The 21,033-nt window shown below is 45.4% G+C and overlaps 1 protein-coding gene across 2 annotated transcripts in view; it reads right to left on the bottom strand.

Moving 5' to 3' along the window:
- plxna2 (plexin A2) overlaps positions 1-21,033 on the bottom strand; it is a 190,152-nt gene that overhangs the window by 91,662 nt on the left and 77,457 nt on the right. The gene's annotated exons all lie outside the window — the stretch shown is intronic.

The raw sequence follows: 21,033 nt of genomic DNA, 5'->3' as shown, positions 1-21,033 counted from the left end.
TGCTCCAGTGTCTCTGCGGCTCAGAATGAATGGTGGCTCCATTTCAGCTCCTCTGCCCCCGGTGCCCTGAGACCCAGCCATGCTTACCGCACCTCTGTGATGGATGGGGGCACGGGGGCAGAGTTGGAAGAGAAGACAGCAAAAGAAAAAAGAAAAAGTGAAAGAAAAAAAAGGGGGGGGGGTGGGAGGGATAAAGGAGGACAGAGCAAAGTGGAAACGGCCCATTGCCCTGCGTTCTGATGGGACCGCGGCTCTGTGTTGTGCCAGATGTGCCTCGCCGGTCTGAGCCGCAGAGAGAAAGCAACAGAAAGAGAAAAATCCCACCGTCACCAGTAATACAGAGGAAGCTATTTTGCAAGCTGTTGCCAAGGCAACAGCCCCGGCTCTGACCTCAGGAACACCCCCACATCCACCGGCACCACCAGCACCAGCGCTCCCTCCGACCCTCCAAACCTTGAGCGGTAAACAGCTGGCACCTCTGGGACTTCCTGCCACCTACATCTCCTTTTTTTTTTTTTTAAAGCATGTACAGACACACGGACACGCACACCGGCGGCTCTCCCTACACCCCATCCATTTTTAATGAGAGTTAGCCAGTCTACCACGTCACTGGAATGAGGCACATCGATCACGAACACAATACCTATTCCAGCAGAGAGAGAAAGAAGGAACGCATGGGAGGGGTGTATCTGTGTATCTGTGTGTCTGTGTGTAAAAGTCGGCCTAACGACAAAAGCAGAGCAACTGCTTGCCACTGAATGAATGAAAACCAATGAAATCTACAGGCCGGTGAGTCTCTTACTCCCACAGTGACCCTGAAGACTGCGTTTCCTGCATTCAGGCTACCTACACAAGGGCGTCTGAGCCTTTTTTTTTTTTTCTTTTTTCCCCCAACAGGCCGCCCTTTAATCTGTTTCAGTAATCCTACCGAGGCTCTTCCTTAAGGACAGCAGCAGCTACGTCTACCATGTCTCTTCCTCACTCTCCCCTCTTTTTCCTCAACTCACAAAATCCATCGACTGCACTCTCTAAGACCCCCGAACAAATCCGCTGCGTAGCGTTGCGGCAGAGCCATCTCCTCCAAAGCCCGTCGACATCCACCCACGAAGAACGGCATTCTCTGGCAGTAACAGCCGAAAATGTACGACTGCATCTCAAGCAAAGACCTGTTCTCCTCCTCTGACTCGGTTTAACTTGTCTTACGGGAGTTTTTAGGACCGAAAATGAGGATAAATTACTTTTCGAGGTGGTTTATTGCGAGGCTGAGACTGAGGTCAGTCAGCGGTTCAACCCAGTCATCAATATCCATCCTGAGCGCTGCAGACCAGAGAGGTGAGGGGGTTCTGTTGAAGTGTTGCGGCTGGTCCGAGGGATAATCAGGCCTCAAGACTCGCACCAATTACACCCAGCTTGATTAAGGACAGAACAGGGGCATGTTCGTGATGGTTTTGGGGGGCGTGTGTGTGCGCGTGTGCAAACATACCACAACAGCTGGGAGCTTTGATGACGGCTTAAACCCACATTCCAAGAGCAGATGTGTTAAAGTAATTAACTACGGCTACATGTGCACATAATGGCAGCACATAAAAATCCTCCTCATCATGTACATAAAACACTGTAACCTTTATCCCCCGGAGACACGCGCACGCTGTTTCCAAGCTGAAAGCGAAAAATGCTCTCCGAGTGCTTGTTTTTTGTTGTTGTGCTTGTTACGGATGTCAGAGGGCTGCCTGACAAGTCATTTGGGAGAAACAAGTTTTTGTGTAGAAAATACACAATATTGATTTTTTCTTTTTTTTTTCCTTCTCTACTGTATAACATTTATTAAAGAACTGTCGACAGCACTAATGCAGGATCTGAAAACATAAAAGGTAAGGAGAATTCAATGGGAGATATGATACCATCGTGTATTGGTGCTTTTTTTCTTGAAGGTCAGAGCCTTTGTATTACTGGGTGGTTGTTTTTTTTTAGAATAACTGATTTTGAAGTAGAGGAGATAGCATTCAGAGTAGATATTACTCATTGATTTCAAGAGGCTAAACATGAGACAGAGAACGGCTGATGCAAAAAATGAAACGATACAGCTCGCCTCATCTACAAAACAGCTATCTCCCGTACAGTCTAGAGAAGATTCGGTGTGAAAATGGGAGCTTTTAACCTTTATTGTCACGGCCGGGTCTCTCAGTGCATCTATTTCCTTGTTTCTCTTGCTCTCTGTTCACCCATTCAAAGACAAAACACTCGCCCAGACACATACATTTATTTCGTTTTATTGGATTTTGGCCTGAGCTCCTAGATTTGGGTCAATTGAAAAACATCAAGACGCAGCATAAGGCTGGGTTTAAAGACACAATGAAAGGGTGAGAAAAAAAAAAAAAAGCAGGGGTCTAATGAGAAAGAGGCCTTACAATGCAAACACGACCACTGAGCCTGCCACACTAACTCGCTCTGAATTGATACAAGGCGAAGGTGGATATCAAGGCAAAACAGTTTGATACGTTTTAAATCCAACACCCCTACTTCAACCCCCATATTAGGGTTTGAACCACCCCACCAATCCCACAACCCCCACCCCCCACATCCCACCGTCCTGGTCCTTGGCAGCTCATCAGAAACAACAGACTGCTATGAGACAAACTGCCAGGCAGGAAAAAAAAGAAAAGAAAAGGGGAGGATCAGGTCAAGCATGTGCCTTCTGACCGCAGTTTGAACCTCGAAGCCGAATGGTCATTAAGTGTTAACGCTGACCCAGGAGCAATAACTATGTATTTAAAGTGGTAATAATAGAGCTCAGGGTTCTCTTCCTGGCATCTCTTATAATGAACAGTAATTGTTGTGGTGTACGTGGGGGAACGGTTTGTGGCCAGCCCTGGGAACACAGACGTTTTCTGTGGGTGTCGTGAAGAGTACAAAAACAGGGGGGGGTCAAATTATTATCGTAAAAGATGTCAAGGAGTTTATATAAGCTGAATGAAGAGCAGCTATATTTGATCTTGTTTGCAGCCATGCATTTTAACTATCGGTCATAACATCTGTCTAAGAAGACTCAGACTGTCGGAGGTTTCCTCCTGTTTGAAGAAAGTTTTTCCTTCCCACTGTCAGAGGTTTTTCTACCTTAAAAGAGGGTTTTTTTTATGCGAGAATTGTTGAATTGTTGGGTTCCTCTGTAATAATGTTGTAAAGTTCTGTTGTAAGGACTTTACTGTGTTGAATAACCTGCGTTGCGATATGGCGCTATATAAATAAAATTACATAGACATTTATTCTGGGATATAACACAACATTATACCTTCTAAACACTGTTTTTCTCATCAGTTGTGACCATTGTTCGCTTGTTTTGTTGTTTTCAGACAGCACAAGGTCAGATTTCTTTTAAAAATGTTCAAATATACATTTTAGGACATCCGAAAGCCTTTTATCGGTCTTCACTGTGTAGTCAGTGCTGTTTTCTCCCCACGGTGTCCTTGCGCAAAACGACAAATGAGAATCCCTTTCCTCATAGACATGCATGTGAACACACACCACACAGAACGCACACGCTGCACACTTGTACAAACACAGCATTGAATTTCCGCATGTGTCCCCCGGATTGATGGCCAACTGTATGGATTTGAGACTAAATGGGGCAGCAGGCAATATGAGGAGGTGGAGGAAGGGAGATGCGACTGTTCTCCTAATCTCTGCTTATGTCTGTTTACGAGTGTGTGTTTAGGTATTACAGACTGGAGGACAAGGACTAGGAGTCACGGGGGTGGGGGGGTGGGTATATAGAAATAATGGAGAGGGTGAATCGACCAGTGAGGAGGATGAAGAATCCAACCAGTCAATACAGCTAGGAGTGTATCAATTATGTATGGATTCAATCTTCTTTTTGAGCGAGGAGAGGGGGGAATAGGTTAGACCGAAAAGTCTGTGTGTGTGTGTGTGTGTGTGTGTGTGTGTGTGTGTGTGTGTGTGTGTGTGTGTGTGTGTGTGTGTGTGTGTGTTTGATTGTGCCTCAACTGTGGTTTTGTATATATTGTAGATCACTGAAGCCTGTGGTGCAGACAGCTTTAAAAATGCCCACAACACTGTTCAATAACTCATATCGAAAACAACGGTCATAAAAAATAAAGGCACGGCGAGACTCTCAATCACTGCGAATAAGCAACCTTAATAGGATACCGTGCCCGGTAATAATCTTAGCAAAACACTGGCCAGGAAAAAACACAATCATTCACTCATGCACAACTTAACAGCTTCACTTATAAGCCCGGTGTCAAGCACTGCTAATGATACCTGCACAGCCTTTAGTCCTTCCCAGATACCACGTGCACCTTCTTACACAAGGTAAAGATGTTAGGACGGATACTGACGATATGATCTGAAAGTCCCCGGCTCTTTTCTCTGACCCCTTTCTCGCTTTCCTTTTTCCACTTATCTCCCCATATCCTTCCCTTACTCCCTCCCCCCCCCCCCTCTCCACACACACACTCTGACGCGTATCCCGTGTTCGCTCTCTCCTTTGCGGCTCCCAGTCGAGGTGGCCTCTTTGCTCAGTAATTCAGTCAGGGAGGCTAAAAGGAGGAAATTACATCCATGCTGCCTGACCACTTTGAACTCTCAGCCACCCCCCCACCCTCCCAGACACACACACACTTCTACCACGCTTGCTCACTGGCAACGGGTTTAAAAGGCCCACACTGACATTTAAGAGATGGAAACTAGGAGCTGTGAAAGTGCCTAAGAGTGTTTTGTGAATGTATGTGCGTGTGTGTGTGTGTGTGTGTGTGTGTGTGTGTGTGTGTGTGTGTGTGTGTGCGTGTGCGTGTGTGTGTGCGCATTCATGCGAAGATGGATACAAAAAGTGGCACACTAACATATCACGGTGACACATCCTGGTTTAATTCAATTAGATTTTAACTCAATTTTAGCAACTGAACTCTGTCTTACACTATAAATTGCTTCTCTTTTGGCCCTCCAATGTAGGTTAAACCAGCACGTGTGTGACTCCCATTACTTTGCATATGTATATCAGATAGACTCAAGTTCTTCTGCAACATAATATATAGATAGATAGATAGATAGATAGATAGATAGATAGATAGATAGATAGATAGATAGATAGATAGATAGATAGATAGATAGATAGATAGATAGATAGATAGATAGATAGATATACTTTATTAATCCTGCAATGAAGCCTTTGAAATCTACTTTTTCTGCCATGCTAAATCATAAACGGCAACACTTAGCCACCATCAAACATCATGACAAATTGGGCTCTAATGCTAATGGTATAGTTTGTCTGGAAAAGCAGCCACTTCAGCTCCTAATATGATGTAAAACTGGCAGTGGATTGGAAAATTCTTTAGTCAGCTCTGATAAAAAAAAAAAAAAAAGGTGGAGGTCAAGGGTGCTTAACATGCAGTAGAAGGAATTGAAGGTACATACAGTAAGTGAGCTGTGAGTGCTACTTACTGTCTACATTAACAACCTGTTACTGTTACTCACTCCGACATTCAACACCTGTCTTCTCACAGTGTCCGTCTACATACCTGCCTCCCTCTTTAAATATGCTTTTTTAAAATCTTCTGTCGCATTTAACTGAGCTCTTTTTTGACCGATTTTCTCGTCTGTCAATCCGCCCGCCTTCACCTATTTTTACCCACCTGTCTTAGCACTGCCCGTCTGTGCGACACCCTTCACATGTTTGTCGCTCCGCTGTGCCTCTTTGTCTTTCGATTTCGTCTCTGGCCTGTCTGTCTGTCTTTAGTCCGACTCGTCTGAGTGTCTCTCAGCGGGATCGCAGACTGTCAATGCAGCCAGTAATGAGGTGTATGCTTCAGTCAGCATGTGAGGAGTTAATAAGGAAGCAGCAGAGGCCATCACACATCAACAGGCATGAGTGTGTGTGTGTGTGTGTGTGTGTGTGTGTGTGTGTGTGTGTGTGTGTGTGTGTGTGTGTGTGTGTGTGTGCGCGGAGGGAGCCTCCTCCCTGGCACACTTACAGCTGTCTGTGGACCTACGGTGGGTATTGATTCGGAGGAGGAAAAGCAGACAGAAATGAATTCTGATCCACAGAGGGACTCCGCAGTGCATGTCCGAGTGTGTTCGCATTTTTTTTTTTTATTTTTTTTTTTTTTGTGTGTGTAACAGCATGTATGTGTGCATGTTTGTTCTCTTTGTCTCAGCATCTCTGTCAGTGCACACGATGTACATACAAATGAAGGGTTTGGTTACACCCCACTGCTCTCGGAGGGCTGTTGCTCGTGCATAAGTGTAAGTACGTGTGTGTTTGATGAATATTAGCTTGTGAAGAATGAGGAAGACAGACAGATAAAGACGGAGGCGTTAATAACTGCTCAGGTGGTATGGGGCTTTTCATCCAATCCCAAACTGTGTGTGTGTGTGTGTGTGTGTGTGTGTGTGTGTGTGTGTGTGTGTGTGTGTGTGTGTGTGTGTGTGTGTGTGTGTGTGTGTGTGTGTGTGTGTGTGTGTGTGTGTAAATATGCATGTTTGCAAAGATGCATGCATGCATATACAGTATGTATGCTGTGCATGTTTGCATGTGTAACACTCAGCTGGACTTCAGCATTGACATGTTAATGAGAGTCTCAAGTATGACTGAGGCTGAGACCTCCTCAGACCCGGTAATAGCGCCTGTGATTGGATCCAATTTGACTCCATCAGAAAAATATAGAGACAAAGGTTAGTGCTTTTGCAGTGGAGAGAATATTAGATTTGCCTGTAAAGAAGCTCTGTGGGGTGAGAGGGAGAGAGGGAGAGAGAGAGAGAAAAGCGGTGAGTGATCCTGGCTGGTGTGTCTTAAAGTGCCTGGGTGTCTTTGTTTGGCAGAAGAGGAAGGAAAAAAAAAAAAAAAAAATCAACATAATGAGCCCAAACTGCCTTTGTGTCTCACTCTCTTCGTCTCTCTCCTCCACCCTCTGTCTCTTTCTGCCTCTCATCCCGCCATTCTCAGACAGCTGCTTCAGTGCAGCCAAATTAACTGCTCCCTAGTTGCTTTTGGAGAGAGTGAAATAAATAAACGCTTTTGCCTCTGAGGTGTGCAGTGCTTCTGGTTACACAAATGAACTTTAAGCAGCTCTGGATGCCGCCTCCATTCAGAGGGTAAGGTGACGATATTCGTCCACCGCGACCCTGTCGTGTAGTTTTTCCTTCCCAAATCTTGTCCCGTCACTCCGCCGGCCTTATCTGTTACCGCCATGCGATCCTTCTGGCTCCAAATATCCGATTTACAAGTCGGCGAGAAGGGTAATATTTCAACAGGCTGTCAGCAGGCTCACTGTTTAAAATCACTGGTCTTATCTTTGCCGCTGCTCTTTTCTAATATTTTCCCTCAAATATTGCATTAGAGATACGTTATCCGTCCCCGCACATTCATCTCCCTCCTTTAGCCGAGTGCGCGTCTGCATATGTACAAGCACACAGGGATAAATATTTGTCTGTGAGAGTGTGTGTGTGTGTGTGTGTGTCCTGCGTGTGTTCTAGCACATCTTAGGACAACTGTGCCAGCAAGTCTTTTCACTATTTGTCACGGAAAGTGTTCTTCTGTGAACTGAATGATATAATTGACCAAAAACAGGATTTATGTCGTACACATCTGTAAATGGTATCTATGTGTCCCCCTTTATGTGGGGACTGCACAGCATGTTTTCCCGTTGTCTCGTGTCCCACATATTGAGACGTTATCTCACATTTTGATTGGCTCTCGTTCCCAAAAGTCAACACTGCAGGACAGATTTTGTTTTTGAAAATCTGGACATGCAGCAGCAACAAAGAAGATGATTCCCAGACAGATCAGGAAACAGTAGCTGAAATAACTTGAGTTTACCAAACTGTGCAGCACGCTCGTCATGAGCAAACACGGTAACACGACCATTTACTGTGAAACGTCAGCTTCCTTTGAAGCTTACTGTTACATGTTTAGTCCTTCACATGCTAAAGGCCTAAAGTGCAACCTGCATAGTGTGTTTTTATGTTCTAAGTTAGCAAAATCTTTGACGGTAACTTGTCCCACACAAACATACTCCCTCTGGTCACTCTATATCAATGCTATGATTTCATGATTTTCTAAGCATAAAGAGATCATTCTTTTACACAACAGGAGTATAAAACAGGGTCCGAGACTTATTTCAACATCTTAAAACACAATGATATGTGCAGTAACACATAAAAACCCAAAGATGTAGACCCACACTTAAAGGCACTGTACAATACAACATCCATCACCGGGACTCAGCCTGACAGTTTTGTCAAAGTGAGCCGCAGGGGATAGGAGAAGGCATTGTGGGATTGAGTCCTCCCATCGGACGCCGCTCTGACAGGAGAGAAGAAAGGGGAAGAAGAAAAAAAATAAAATAAAAGGGCGGAGAGAGAAGTGGGGAAAATTGGGGAATGTGTTGCACAACCCCTGCAAGTGGAGAGAAAGAGAGAAGAAGAAAAAGGGGTCGAGCTGCCTTGGGTAGCCCATCAAAACCAGAGGCTCTCCTGCTGCAGCCTGTTTACTAAGACTGGCCTTGTGAAAGACAGACAAAGAGCATATTGCAGCCCTGGCAGCATGACCACACCACACAGTAAAACACACACAGACACACACACACACACACACACACACACACACACACACACACACACACAGATGCACAAAAGGCCTCCTAAGTTTCTGCCAAACTGCAGCAAATGAACCTCGGCCCTGATTAGAAAGGCACAGAGCAACAAATGTACTCAGTGACAAATGCATGTAAGATGTGCACGCACACCCTTTTAGAAGCCAGCTGGTGGTGTTGTAAAGTTTGCAGTCAGTCCCTCTCAAAACAAGAAAGATCAGTCTGGAGAGTCGGCCTGAGACCGCTGAACAAACACCTTTACCACGGTGCTGGGGGACCGAGCCCGCTGCTCTCCAGTCATGTGTGGGCTCACTTCCAAAAAACGTCTGCACTTCACTTCACTCGGTGATTGCAGTCCCTGCTCTCTCAGCACCGTGACAAGAAGGCAACCAACAGAAGCAAAAGAAGAGACAGCGAAAAAGCGAGAATGACGGAGGCCTCCTCCAATTATAGACAGAACGTCGCCACTGTATACGTTCGCTTTACTCTTTGCCCGGCTCCTGACAAAACCTGTCGCGATTCCTTCAACCAGCACTCGTGTTTCTCCCTGACACTCTCTCGGGCTCTAATTAGGCTTGTAAATAATTATTGCAATTAAAGCCTACAATTAGGAGGATTGAAGCACTGCCATTAGTTTCCACAATAAATGTCAGGAACATTCTGCATATGCGCAGAGGAGGAAACAGACAAATGCTGTGCCATTATAGAAGCAGACAGAGAGGGTGAAAGAGACAGAGAGGGGTTGAGGGGGGGTTTGGGGGGGAGGGAGGGGGAGCATGAAGGCAGTTGACATACTCGCAGCTCTTAATTATAGAGCTGATTATTCTGGCAGGATGGCTCCTGGACTGTTCCTGTGGCTCATTCACAAAGTGACACAAAGTGTGCACGTACGTATACCAACAGCACAACATTCACACCTGCTCGTATAAAAGCACATACTGTACAGGCAGACAGTAATAGTCAAGTAATTCAGCACATTAACAGCGACACAATATCAAGTAGAGGCTGAAGATGGAGCTTAAGCGGGGATAATGAGCAAGTTTGCTACTCCAGGTGCTTTTAGCGACAACTTTCTGCCAATCTATTCGGTGTTTATTGTTAATCATATGTAATTAGCTGCCATTCTGCGAGCGTCGATTAAAAAAGTTCAGAGACTGCACCAATAATGATCAAAAACCCTACTGGATGTAAATGTGACCCCCCCCCCCCCCTATGCAGCGATACGATTTGATAAGTGATTCGAGCTGGATCTTCTCCATAGTGTGAAAACGCAGAACCTCAGCTTGAACTTCATTTTGGGGAACAGAAAGAAGTTGCAAGGAAACCAAATCTGATAAGTAGGAAAGGAAGGAAAGCGACTGTATTGCTGCTGGTAGGAAAACTTACTGTGGAGCGGGCGTGTTGTCCTTATTAGAGGTGTCTTTTGCCATCGTGCCACAGTTCAGGTCGTTTGCGCCGATTGTTTCCCCTCAGACGACTCAGAACAACACAGTAAAACGTTGTGTTGACAGTCTGACCCTGGAGGACGAATGTACAACACACAACCCCTCAAATGTCAAAGACAACTAACAGCCTGGTCTTGGTTGCACTCCTGACCTGATGCACCTTGACTTCTGCCCCTCTTGACACGCAAATGCATCTAAAAAAAAACCCTCTCCAGGCTCAGTGCTTCAGTGCCGTGAGCTTTCTGAAGCATTTTCAAGGGTCTCTGTCTCACAAAACTTGATTTGTGTTCTCTGCTCAAGTTTCTGGTCCGTGGTGGAATCACAAAGATGTAAGTACCAGTGGTCAAACACACCAGTGACGTAGGTGCTGGGGTTAATGAAGTAATGCAACACTTACTCGTGAAAGTTTCCGCTTCTCTCTGCTCCATGCACATCACTGTGCTGCGCTCCCTTGGTGCTACCGGAGCAGTCTCTGAACTTTATGATTGCACCTCATAAAACACTTTTTCACTCTCCAAAACAAGCATTTCCTGTGGAGGATTTTGGAAAAATTCTTTATGGCTCAACGACATAGCAAAAGTGCAGATTGTGTTTTCTTTTCTTTTCTTTGGAGGAGTTACGCTTGTGGGAGCAACAGGCAACTGACAGAAGGGTTTAGACTGCAGGCAGACAGAAACAGAGGTGTCAGAGTCTCTGAGGTATCAGGTATCCTTATTATCTCCCATTATGTCAGAGGGTCAGTGAAAGACGCCTGCAGACGGGTGCCTGTGAGTGTGAGTGTGTGTGTGTGTGTGTGTGTGTGTGTGGGGGGGGGGGGGGGGGCAGCCATGAGCTTTAAGCTGGTGTTGAGAGATGTGCGGACACACACCCAGCCATAAAGCGAGACACAAACTTAACACAGGTCCTTTCTTTTGGAATCCATTTCACCTGAAGCAAAGGTCAAGCTACGCAGCACTTGTTTAATAACAGCTGCATAGACTGCCAACGCTGTCTGCTGGCCCATTCAGGGAAGCTGCAGCTTGTTCAGTGCTTTACTTTGCATTGACCTTTGCTGATGTGACAGGGGCCTCGGTGTGAGGGTGGGAAAAAGGGTGGGGGCGGGGGATAGATGGGACAAATGGGAGGTAAGAAGGGGTTCAGGCTGGGACACGGGCTTCTATTAATTAACAGCTTGATGGAGGCTGACAGGACGTGTGCTGCTATCAAATAATGAGGTTAGGATTGGCCAATGGTTCCAGGGCACAAAACCTGATTAACACTAATCCTGGCTTAAGTCAATTAAAAATGCCTGCTCAGGGACTCATGCAAATGAGGTGCCATTGTTAGGTGGGCTAGCGGGGAGGGAGCAAACAGAGCTCGACATTCAGACGTGTAAAACATGGCCGGAACATAGCTCAGAGGTGGAAGGACACATATCGGTCATCACGGGAAAGAAAGAGATGACTAGCAGCGGGCGAGCAGATGGATGATATAAAAAAAACATAGTTTAACATAGGGGCGTCTCCAACTGACCTGCTGAGTGACCCCCTTCATTTTGATGAACAGACCCAGTCAACCCTTTAAACTTCACGTGACCCCTGACCCCGCAACGCTGAGAGACAGCACGTACAGATAAAAATAAAGAGCACATCCATTAAAGCAAACACACGGAGCATGTGTGTCAACATTCCTGTGTTTAAATCTTTCATCATGTCTGATTCAAATAGGAAATAGGGCACAAATGTTTTTTTTAAGTAGTTTAAACCACAAAACTTTTCATTCAACAGCTGCAATGTCATATGATACAAAAGCATGACGAAAACATAAACCACTAATCGACAGACATTGAGATTATTGTAGTTCGAGATGGGACTGGAGACAAAGTGAGTATCTATGTGGTCAAAATAAAGATTTCCATGGTTTCAGAATCTTGCCGGCAGGGAAGAAGCTGAAAATGATCCGTTAACGGTGGCTAACAGTGGCACATTTTCAGATATGTTGATAAATGTGAGCTTTCCTTATAAAGATATCAAATGAAAATAAAACTACTGAATGAAATTGTAAACGCTGTCATGTAAAAATGAAGACATAAGCAGCACCAAAGAACACATAGACAAAAAAAATAAATGGTTGAAATAATAAATGCACAGCTGAAAAATTGCAAGAAAAAAAAAGACCACAATACCAGTTACAGAAAGCTCTTGCTTAAGGTAAACTAACACTGAAGTAGAATAACAAATGTATTTACCTCAGACTGCACAAACAGACGTCTAGTTACGTACACACACAACACAGCTCCAGATTAAGAGAGCTTGACAAGTGGGACAGGGTTGAAAGAGGTTTCTTCGGAATGAAAAGCTAAATAGCATCATCAATAACATTGGATGAGCGTATTGACAGGGGAATTTATCCTAATTTGTCCAGGTGTCAATAACAAGTGAAGCTGTCAGGGAAGCAGTGAAGAATCTGAGCACAAGGTTTCAGGGCTGCAGCTGCGGGCCCCCTTCTTCCAACTGCACAGCACCTGGGTAAAGGAAGCGACCATGCGATTGATTTGCTGGCCCTCACCCCTACGGCTGCCAGACTGACCCCGCTGTCGCGCTCACATCCCAGATAAAAGATGACCGCCGATCTATCACGGCCGGTGTCTGCTGTCTGACTGATAGCGGGGGCTGTCCCGGAGATGTTTGTCTGCATTTGAGGTTTGTCGAAAAAAACAGATAGACGCAGTTTAGCTGCGGCCACGATCGGGCCAATGGGGGGGGGGGAATCGGCTGCAGATGTGTGGTCCATATGTTGGCACGCGGTAACACAGTTTTCTCACGCATGATAGAAAAAACATTTTCAGGTCACTTCTCTAGTTTAAAAAGTGGAATATAATGTGTGGATGCCAGGCATATGTTGCAGTCACAGGCTGTATATAAAAGTGGACGTAGCTTCTGAGTCTGAAAAATGAAGTCAATGCGGAAGCGCCTTAAGCTGCGATACCACCGAGTGCCACTAGAGGTCGGCTCCAAAAAGCCTCCGGTTCCAAAGACTCCCATTCAACTTCTCTCATAAAATTCGAAGTCAATAAATCCGAACTTGAGGCTCAAGAAATGCCGTTAACAAACCAACGGGTGACGTCACTGCTGGTTGCATCTCAGGGGTTGTCTGTGGAAGGCACAAGTTAAGTATGGTATATCCTTATAAACTCTCATCAATGTGAGTCAACCAGGGATACAACTGGTGACTCAGGGAACATTCAGGAATTTCAGAGATAAAGATATTCTTACCCCCTGGGGGACGCAGAGAAGAATTTTGCATTCAGAGGTAGCAGAGAATAATATTATGTATTCTGGGTTTTCAACCTCAGTTGTGTTAAAAATGAGATTGAGGGGAAATACTTCAGAGAGAGTCAGATGCCTGTCTGACTTTATAGAGATGATAACTGAATTGAGCTCGTTCGACTCATCGCTCTCTTCTTCCTGAAAGCTGTCTCTCGGTTGCCCTCTGTGCCGTAACGGTGGATTGTTGAGTTATTGGGGCTCCGTGCGAGTCACTGATCGACAGATTGGTGAGAAATGCAGAGATCGGGTTCAACGGTCGAACCCTTGGTTCAACTCTCTGGCAGCTGTGAGCTAACCACACCGCCCCGGGGGCCTGCACAGGGTCAAAGGACGGCAGGGCAGCGCTTGTTGGGGTAGTTGCCAGAAACCGCTTTTTTTTAATTTTTTTTTTACTCAATCCTGACAGTAAACGAACAAACAATGGGAAGAAGAAGATATAACGTGCTAATCTTTTGACCCTGTGTCATTTTTTACTCCACTGCTGTGTCCATTATTTTCACCTGACCGTTTCCTTCCCGACCAGATTACTGTTTCTCTGCTATGAGATAAAGGAGAAAGCATCTTCCAGTGAGCTGTGAAATAAATGACTAAAATAAGAACAGTACACATACTGAAAGGGTAATTCCTGTTTGTTTCAGCCTGTTGTGTTTCTCATTATTGTGGCTACATGCTAGCTTTGCACTCTCGGGAAAACAAGGAGTTTATATATGTACAAAAATTCCTCCCTGCAGCTTTCCAAAATGTTTTATTATTACATGAGTTGTTTAAAATGTTTCTGTTTGAATCTTGACAAAAAGTAAACAGCAAATCTGGGATACAAGTCTTTCTGCCATCATTGCTGCTCGTCACCTTCTCTAAGTCTGTCGGAGCTCTCTGAGACCTACAATGCACAGTGGAAGGAAGACATGGCTGGAAGCCATCATGTGTTCCATGCCCATTAACACATGAAATCAGTGTGTCATGCACATCGAAGTCCTTCATAATAATGAGCCAGAAGCATGTCAGCTAATCTGAGCCTGGACGAGGTGTGAAGGAATTCTATTTCCTCCTGTCTTGATAACCACTGAACCCATTTCCTCCCAATCTAAACCACACCAGCCAAACAAAGGTTCTGGGGGATAAGGGGAAGCAAGAAGGAGAGAAACAGGGAAGTCAGCGGGATGAGGAGGAGTTGGAGGAGGGGGGGCGGGGGGGTTGAGAAGAAACCTCATACCAAAAAAAAAGAAGGATTTAAAAAAAAAGAAAGAATTCATGCATGGATTTCAAATTTCACAGCTGAGCACCTGGAAGAAATTGCCAGGCCTGAAATGAAAAAAAAAAGGAGCTGTTCTTTTCTGTTTGATAATCTGCGAGCTGTAATGTTGCTGTTCCATACATGAAGCTGGCGAAAGGGAGGAAGGATGGCGTACGAGGATCGGAAGCTGAGGGGGGGTTTAATGTTTGCTAAAGAGCCAAGGAGTGTACTGGAGAGTGACAGCAGCACATGGCTGAACGCCTCTATAGGGGGAGGACTGTGTGTCTGTCCATGAAAGACGAGTCTGTTTTACAAACCAGCTCAGTATCCCTTAGTTGGTCATGCTAGCGAGAATTTCACACTTATCCTTATAAAGAGCTGGCAATTAGAGGGCCACTATTTCACTGGGAACACTATTAAGTCTGTTAAGGTCTATTATGTACTCTTGTGAGCCAAAGCCATAAAACGTTACAAAAACCATCGCGCTCCATTACAAAGTCAACACCTGCCTCTTTTCTTGGGATTTAATTACGACATGATAAAACGACTTTAATTGTTTTTAATGCGAGGATTTTCTGAGTTGTTTTTTTTTTTCTTCTTTATCAAGGTGTTTTCAAAAAGCTTTTCAGGCAGAACTGAGGCCACGCCACATGTATCACTTCAAAAACCCTTTCGGATGTTAAACCTCGATTGTTCCCCATGAATAATACATTATAGCCTGTTTTTTTTTTGTGCACTGGCCACTGACCAAAGCAACCGAAATAACGCAGTCACTGATTCTCAGCTGTGTGTGATGAGCTTCCGCCTCGCTGCTGACTGCCAACGGCCACAACAACACAATGCACCACAAATGAAATGAAAGGGGCCTCATACAAATGTTGATAATCTCGGCCCCACAAGACCCCATTTGATACCGGGAGTAGTTGTCGCCATTTATCCCAGTATGCTGCATTGTGTTGATAAACCAACAACAAAGAAAGAACGCTGCTTAGGGTCTTCTCTAGAGCCACAGCGTGAGGCGCGCAGGCTCCAACTCCCAAATGCTATACAGTACGCACACAAACAAATAAAGACCTGGTCATTGCGCTGAAAAACAGCCTGTTTGCATTCTTAGGTGCGTACATCCCGAAAACTTGGGAACGAGAGGGCGAGTAATGAACGACAGGAAGACGGCGAAGGAGACGAGGCCAGGCCGAACACTCGCGCAGATGCAACACGACGCAAGATCACACTCGTTCTGTGTAATGAGGGTGATCTTGCGTTGTGTTGTATTAAATCACCACAGTCCAGGAATCCCAGCTGTGTCCGCTTATCGTACCAGGAATGCGAAAACACTCATGTTACTACACAGTTTGGTAAGCTGGTTAGCTCAGTTAGCTAACAACATAGCTTTCACGTCATTGTTCGTAGAACAAACTCCGAAGCAAATCAGTACAGTGTTATAAACATCACCCATCGCTTTTAACCAACCCAGTATCAAACTCCAGCCCACTGTAGCGAAACGTGAAATAGCCACGCTTTGGCCTGTCTATGCGTGACAGTTCCACGTTTTGCTAGTGTGAAACTTACACGCACGTAAATGTCATGTGACCAAGGTCCCGCGACGGCGGCAATATAGGACATTTTTTCACGGTATTAGGAGGTAGGAGGGGACAATGAGGTGCGAATCAAGGAGGTGAGAAAGTTTGTGTTGTTTCTTGTTTTTTAAGCCCAACCGTGTGTTTCATTTTCCTGTAAATCACATGGCTCTACCCATGCAGCAGGTTTCATTCCATTTGCACGAGATGGCGAAAGCAGCAGTGGATTAGCTTTGCTCCTGCTGCCATTCATACATGAATATCCTGTCGACCTGTTTGATCAGCTGCTGGAATTGTTACAGCGCTGTAGTACTACTGTATGCATTTAAAGTATGGCTTATATATAATGTATGTGGCTTTCCATGTGAAACCTGCTGATGTTATGTAGTACATACCCACGTGTGCTGTGTAACAGCAGCGGAAGATGCTGTATTAAGTTTGAAATCTACAGTTTTAGAAGCAGTAGCAAATGAAGCGAAGTGTTACAGAAACGCGAAGACATTTCGGGGGGCATTTTGTGTGACTCCGACAGAGGGAGAGACGCAAAAAGGCGGCGAGGGAGGAAAAAAGTCAAAGACGTGTCTAAGAGGCAGCTCAGCTGAATCTCCCAAAACAGCTCTGACCTTTTTCCTCTTCCTCACTGTGCTCGCCGGTGGCACAGCTACCCAGCCAAAAAAAAAAAAAAAAAAAAAATTACAGGATTATCGGTCTAAATATAGAAGCAAGTCTCACACATGACTCGCGCAACATGACTCTAAACATGTGATCTGGCAGGAATCCGTACAATAGATCTGCAAAATCACGGGAGGCTCAAGGACAGTTGGAAGACACGAAGCTCCAAGTGTGAAAATCCGGGGATGATGCAAGCAGCATGATTGGAGGTTTTTCAATAGAAGCACTATAGCGGATATACAAAGATAAATCTTAAGATGAAAACCTGCTGTTATGTATTTCAGGACTGTCAGTAACGATACAGCACCCTACAGGAGGGCACACACACACACACACACACACACACACACACACACACACACACACACACACACACACACACACACACACACACAGCTCACGGAGAGAGAAAGTCAGTGAGCCAGGTCTTTTCATCAGTTCCACTGCGCTGCCTTGCATTGGGCCAATCTCACCTCATCATCAATATGGTGAATGCTATTGTCATTACATCTACAAAACAAAAGCACAGTTTAACATGGCAGCACCATGGATCAAATATGAAACAGGGAGCTGTGGAATATATTCGGAGGTGTGTGAATGAGGGTGACAAAGACACAAATGAGAACAAGAGAAGCAGAAAGTTCATTGAAATAGAAGTTGGGGAAGGTTGTGAATGTGTAACGGCTGGTTTTCCATCGGTTACGTCTCCGACACGAATCGGAGTGAAGTGAATCGCCGTCGTTAAAGTCAATGCTTCATGTCCCACTGGCTGCACCGCGGTGCGTGTCAGCAGCGCCTCATCAGCGGGTCGCAGCACCGCCCCGCCAAAGATGGGCGGCGAGATCGGCCGGGCAGGAAGTCAGTCTGAGAAAATCCGGTCAATTTTCAAAATAAAACTCCCACGTGCAAAGTTTGGATCGTAAAATACATCGCCACATTACCGTCCACCCCCGCGGCCTTTCAATTTGGACAAGAAATGTGTTCTCCTCCCGCTACAGACACGGCATGTGAAATAGTTACGCAATAAAAAGGAGGATTGATGTTTGATGACTAAAGGAAATGGCGACAATAAACACAAAACGGACAAAAAAAGAAACCATTTAACAACGTTTAGCCTCAAGAAGTACAGAAATCAAGGAAACATAACCAAATCAGGAAGTATGATAAAACATGACACGCTCCAGGTTGGATATGAAGTAGCGCAGACCCGTGTTGAATGGAAAATGCAGGTAAGTCAGCCTGAAGAAGATCTATGCAGTAGGCGTAAAATGTGAGAGGAAAAGGCTGCTTGAAATGCCTCACAAAGCCTTATGGAGACTCCCATCAGAATACTGAATGAGAGACACGGTGCCTGCACACGTCTGTAATTCTATTTTTTTTTTGTCGTGCGAGTGTACATGAGAGCCGGTGCATTATGTCGGTACCTATGCAAATGAACACTGAGGAAGCACATGTTTTGTGTGTGTGTGTGTGTGTGTGTGTGTGTGTGTGTGTGTGTGTGTGTGTGTGTGTGTGTGTGTGTGTGCGTGTCTGTGTCTCAGTGGGTGGCTGTTTGCATGTTTGTATTTACAAAGGCCTCGCACATCCCACAATTCGCAGCCACAACAACACACACGGCGACAGGTGTGAGGACGTGAGAGGACGGATTCTGGAGCGCACGGAAAATATCTCTCTCTCTCTCTCGCCCAATTTCTGTCCGTCTCCCCGACTCGTTCAGTGTCTGTGTCTCTCTGCTGCTCTCTGTGTTCTCTCCCCCTTTCCCACTGTGCCAAACACAGAGGACTTCTTTGTTATTCGGAGTAGGAAATGCAACTAGAGCCAAATCTGCCTTGGTTTCTGTTTGCTATCATCCCTCCTTTGTTCTTCGCCGACTCCCGTCACCATGTGCTCGGCCTCAGACGGCATCAGTCAGACACATGGGAACAAGCAGGGCTCAGACAAGATATCTCGTGATGTCCTGGATGCGGGACTTCAAGTGTATCTCGAGGTGACATTTACGCTTATGACAAGCTAAAGGTCAAATATATATTTTCCACTGAGTGCTGGTGCAAAAGGGCTAGTTTGAAGGTTTCGGCTGCGTATTGTTCAGCAGATACTGTTCGCAGATTCCTCATTCAGATATTTCACAATCTTAATACATCCCTCAGAGCAGAGGGAGGTTAGGTGGGGCAGAGTACATCTGATATGATGCATGTTAGTGTGTGAATTTAACATTAAAACAGGTCCAAGCTTTGAACTTTCAAACATCACATTTTGGAATAAAGCTTTATGAGAAAACAATACATTTAGTTTCAACCACCCAGAATCACACAAACTGTTTATGTTAAATCTGACAAATCTTTGGAAAAAGGCTGAGTCTGGCCACACTGAATCCCAATCCAGCTCGTCTGTCAAGTGTGACTATCAAGTGCTATCCTTGAACATGCATGGCAACATCCCCAAAATAAACGTTTCAGTGCGTGTGTGTGTGTGTGTGTGTGTGTGTGTGTGTGTGTGCGTGCGTGTGTGTGTGTGTGTGCGTGCGTGTCGGCTTCGATCCTCCCCAACCCCTGGAGATCAAGACAGAAGAGTCTACATGCTGAATGCTAATAATATTCACCAACATCACTTCTCATTCAGATGACTAGCAGTTATGAGCTCGACATCAAAAGCTTATTCCATCTGCGGATTAAGTGGGAATAAAGGATTTAGTAAATATGGGAGAGAGACTTTCGACTCCAAACAAACTGTTCTTTACTTGTGGAATCTGTGTCATGCCTTGAGTCATCATTTCATTATGCGTGGACACCGATTGTGTTTGTGGATGAAATTAAATATCACAATTCTCACATTGGAGACACGTACAAAAATAGAATTAAATAGATGTTGTACGGTAAAATATTTTGGTCCAGGAGCTGTACAAATACTAATAAAGAGAGATATGAGGCTAGAAATAGTTTGAGCTTCACTATAGCGAGCATTACAAAGAACCGCAGCAGTCCGAGACTGCTCCTGTTTCGCACAGACGCAGCGCAGCGCCAAGATGTGCACGAAGCAGCCGGAGCCCATGACCTTCACAAGGAAGCAAACCATCATGAATGCGCACATGTCAGGTGTCACAAATACGCGTTTAACTCAGGTGCTGCTGCTAATCGAGCGACGTAACTTGGGAATAATTACTCACGAAGGTTAAAGGTTCGTAGCCTGGCCGTGCCGACTGACGCTCGCGGCTTCAGTTTTCTTCTGAGTGAATACAGTCTGGGATCTCGGCTCGCATTAGTGTTGCCTACGCTATTAGTGTAGTCATTCACTGTGATTTGGACAGCTAGTGACAGTGATGAGTGCAGCGTCAACATTTTTCAACTCTGTGACCAGGATGAACGCTCAGCACCTCGTCCAGCTGCTGCCGTTCATTAAAACAATTTAAAAAAAAAAATATATGCTGTACTCAGGGAAAAAAACGACAGCACTTTGGTGGATACGAGCTGCAGGTAGCTGCAGTGGTGGCAAAGTGTCGGCCGGTTTCGGCGCACGCTGATTGGTTAAAATCAACCCGAAGGTTGTGGGATTGCAACCGATTCCCTCTAGAGGGTGGCCAAACTCCTATTCACGCAGTGATATTGTGTTCTGGTTCGCACCAGGCTAAAAGGTCCCCGCTGCTCGTGCACATCACGGTACTATACTCTGTCTCTGAACTACTTGATTGCACCTTGTAATGGTTAAAGCATTGATTGTCGGACTGAATCTGAGCAACTTTTCAGTCAATTGTTTTGCTTGGAACAAAACAACTCACACACACACACACACACACACACACACACACACACACACACACACACACACACGCAGCGCGACGATGTGTTAGTCACGTGCTGAAGGAAAAGAGAAACAACTGTAGCGAATCTGCTTTTGCTCTTCTTTTCCTCCTCTCGGCAATACGATTGTCTAAATAACTCCTTCACACCGCGCTTCCTAACCCGCGAGCTCTGGCCAGCCAGTTGTTTGGTGTGTTAAAAGAAGAGATAAGGAGAGAGGATGGCAATCTATCACCTCACACTGACAGCCTCGCACGTCGCCTGTCTCTGGGGCTGCTGCGTTGCCATGCTCCCCTGCAGCTGCTCCTCCTCTCCTCTTCTTCTTCTTGTCATCTCTCTCCCACCCTTCCATGTTTTCTCCCTCTCGTTTCGTTGCCTCACCTCCCCTCTGTCC

Source organism: Embiotoca jacksoni, unplaced genomic scaffold, assembly GCF_022577435.1.
Source record: "Embiotoca jacksoni isolate LCO1_2020_lvr unplaced genomic scaffold, fEmbJac1.0.p SCAF_9, whole genome shotgun sequence".
In the NCBI taxonomy this organism is placed as follows: domain Eukaryota; kingdom Metazoa; phylum Chordata; class Actinopteri; family Embiotocidae; genus Embiotoca; species Embiotoca jacksoni.
Note: the sequence above shows the minus strand (reverse complement) of the source record. Positions and strands in the feature narration are given on the sequence as shown.